Below are 4,012 nucleotides of genomic sequence, written 5' to 3'. Positions count from 1 at the left end.
CAGCACTTTGAGAGGCCAAGGCAGGCAGATCACCTGAGGTAAGGAGTTTGAGACCAGTCTGGTCAACATGGTAAAATCCTGTCTCTACCAAAAATACAAAAATTAGCTGGGTGTGGTGGGGCATGCCTGTAATTCCAGCTACTCGAGAAGCTGAGGCAAGAGAATTGCTTGAACCCTGGTTGGCAGAGGTTGCTGTGAGCGGAAATCATGCCACTGCACTCCACCTGGGCAACAGAGTGAGACTCCATCTCAAATAATAATAAGAACAACAAGAAGAAATTATAACCCATTGGAGAAAATAAGAATCCACAAGTCCACACAGATAATAAGTCAATGAATGGATGAATGGATGAGTGAAAAGCAAGGGTTCTTGATTATAGTAGAACTAATATGCCAACTAATAAATGTAGGGGGAGTGCAGGAGTTTCAAAAACATCATTTTGCAACCGTAATAGTAAAGATTATTTAGGCAAGAATCATCACTGGATGCAAAATCTAGGGTGAGAGTTTGATGATGAGCCGGATTCTTATATGGTCTTAAATATCTCCCTACAGATTGCTTATTCGATGCAAAGGAAAAAACAACAATGATGTGTCTTAGTCTGTTGGGGCCGCTCTAACAAAAATACCATAGACTGTTTAGCTTATAAACAAAAGAAATTTATTTTTCACAGTTCTGGAGGCTGAGAAGTCCAAGATCAAGGCACTAGGGGATTATCATGTAAGGATTCCCTTTCTCATAGATAGCATCTTCTTGCTGTGTCCTCAAATGGTGGAAGAGGCAAACGAGCTCCCTTGGGCCTCTTTTACCAGGGCACTAATTCCATTATAAGGATGGAGCTGCCAGGCGCGGTGGCTCACACCTGTAATCCCAGCACTTTCGGAGGCCGAGGCAGGCGGATCACGAGGTCAGGAGTTTGAGACCAACCTGACCAACATGGTGAAACCCCATCTCTACTAAAAATCCAAAAATTAGCCAGGTGTGGTGGTGCACACCTGTAATCCCAGCTCAGGAGGCTGAAGCAGGAGAATCACTTAGACCCAGGAGATGGAGGTTGCAGTGAGCCGAGATCGTGTCACTGCACTCTAGTCTGGGCGACAAAGCGAGACTTTGTCTCAAAAAAAAAAAAAGTGGATAGAGCCTTTACAATCTAATCATCTCCCAAAGGCCCCACTTTGGGGGTTAGATTTCAACATATGAACTTTAAGGGGGGGACACAAACATTCTTTCTGTCTTAGTCTGTTTGTACTGCTATAGCACAATACCTGAGACTAGGTAATTTATAAAGAACAGACATTTATTTTCTCACAGTTCTGAAGGCTGAGAGGGAGAAACACTATGTCCTTACATGGCAGAAGGCCAAGAGAACCACACTCTGTGTGAAGCCTCTTTTATAAAGGCCTTTTTTTTTTGAGACGGAGTCTCACTCTGTCACCCAGGCTGGAGTGCTGTGGCCGGATCTCAGCTCACTGCAAGCTCCGCCTCCCGGGTTCACGCCATTCTCCTGCCTCAGCCTCCCGGGTAGCTGGGATTACAGGCGCCGCCACGTCGCCCGGCTAGTTTTTTGTAGTTTTAGTAGAGACGGGGTTTCACCGTGTTAGCCAGGATGGTCTGGATCTCCTGACCGCGTGATCCGCCCGTCTCGGCCTCCCAAAGTGCTGGGATTACAGGCTTGAGCCACCGCGCCCGGCCATATAAAGGCCTTAATCTCATTGATGAGGGAAGGCTCCTCATAACCTAATCACTTCTTAAAGGCCCCATCTCGTAATACTATCACACTGGCCATTAAGTTTCAACACCTGAATTTGGGAGGGGACACATTCAAACCATAGCAGGGACTATATAGCATGATACATGGCAAATTCCAACAATACCTTACCAGGAGATCAAAATTAACATCCCCAGTGAGGGGCAGAAGAACATTGTGTAACTCAGATGTGACACTTTGATAAGGACACACCTCATACATTACCTTCCAGGAAGGAATGCATAACCTGAATCTAATCACAGGGAAACATCACACAACCCCCTATTAAGAAAACTGAATGTGGGTGGAACTATGTCTTCAAAAAGGCAGTGTCCTAAGACAAAGAAAGGCTGTCGCTATGTTTTAGATTAAAGGAGAATAGGCTGGGCATAGTGGCTTAGGCCCGTGATCCCAGAACTTTGGGAGGCCAAGGCAGGCAGATCACTTGAGCCCAGGAGTTCAAGGCCAACCTGACCAACATGGCAAAACCCCATCTCCACTAAAAATACAAAAATTAGCTGAGTGTGGTGGCACACACCTGTAGTCCCAGCTACTCAGGAGGCTGAGGTGGGAAGATCACTTGAGCATAGGAGGTTGAGGCAGCGATGAGCAGAAATCATGCCAAGGATTGCTTGAGGTCAAGAGTTTGAGACCAGCCTGGCCAACATGGTGAAACCCCGACTCTACTGAAAAAACAAAAATTAGTCGGGCATGGTAACAGGGGCTGTAATCCTGGCTACTCAGGAAGCTGAGGCAGGAGAATTGCTTGAACCTGTGAGATGGATGTTGCAGTGAGCTGAGATCTCCCAACTGCACTCCAGCCTGGGTGACAGAGACTCCATCTCAAAAAAAAAAAAGACATTATTGGATCAATTGATGAAATTGGATACAGATGGTGGATTAGATAAAAGTATATTATCAGTGTTAGATTTACTGGTTGATAACTGGACTGTGGTTATGTAAGGTAGTATCTCTATCCTTAGGAAATGCACACTGAAGTATTTAGAGATAAAGTGCCACAATATGTATAATTTATTCTCAAACGGTTCAGAAAAATGTTATGTGTATGTGAGTGTGTGTGTTGAAGTCAGGACGGGCATACGGAGTAAAAGAAGCAAATGGTATAAAATGTTAACAAAAGGGGGATCTGGGTAAAGGACATATGGATGCTCTTTGTACTGTCCTTATTCTTGTAACTTTTCTGTAGTCTTGAATTTATTCCCAAACAAAATGTTTTTTATTACTTTTTATTTTTTTGAGGCAGAGTCTCACTCTCTCCCATGCTGGAGTGCAGTGGTACAATCTCGGCTTACTGCAGCCTCCACCTCCCAGGTTTAAGCAATTCTCATGCCTCAGCCTCCCACGTAGCTGGGACCTACAGGTGTACACCACAACACCTGGCTAATTTTTGTATTTTTAGTAGAGATAAGGTTTTGCCATGTTGGCCAGGCTGGCCTTGAACACCTGACCTCAAGTGATCCACCTGCCTCGTAGACACTGTGCCCAGCCCGTTATTTATATACATATATATAATTATGAAAGGAATTATAACCCATTGGAGAAAATAAAAATGCACAATCCATACAGGTAATAATAAATAAATAGGCTGGGAGCCATGGCTCACGCCTGTAATCCCAGCACTTTGGGAGGCCGAAGCAGGTGAATCACAAGGTCAGGAGATTGAGACTGAGACCATCCTGGCTAATGTGATGAAACCCCGTCTCTACTAAAAATACAAAAATTAGCCGGGCATGGTGGTATGCACCTGTAGTCCCAGCTACTCTGGAGGCTGAGGCAGGAGAACCACTTGAACCTGTGAGGTGGAGGTTGCAGTGAGCCGAGATCATGCCACTGCACTCCAGCCTGGGTGACAGGGCAAGACTCTGTCTCAAAAAATATAAATAAATAAATGGATGGATGCATGAGTGGGTGGATGGAGGGTTGGATGGGTGGGAAGCAAGGGTTCTTGCTTACAGTAGAATTATAAATACCAACTGATAAATGTAGGGGAAGTGCAGCAGTCTCAAAAATACCACTTTGCAACCATGATACATTTATATATAATATATATTTAGTATATAACATATATGTGTGGTATATAGTAGTTTTTATATATTTATATAATATACATTATATACAATATAGTTATAAGGAATTATATATAATTATGAAAGGAATTATAATCCATTGGAGAAAATAAAAATCCACAATCCATACAGATAATAAATAGTCCTGGCATATATATATTTATATAATATATATAT

This window comes from Rhinopithecus bieti, unplaced genomic scaffold (genome assembly GCF_001698545.2).
Source record: "Rhinopithecus bieti isolate Rb0 unplaced genomic scaffold, ASM169854v2 scaffold_25291, whole genome shotgun sequence".
NCBI classification, from domain to species: domain Eukaryota; kingdom Metazoa; phylum Chordata; class Mammalia; order Primates; family Cercopithecidae; genus Rhinopithecus; species Rhinopithecus bieti.
Note: the sequence above shows the minus strand (reverse complement) of the source record.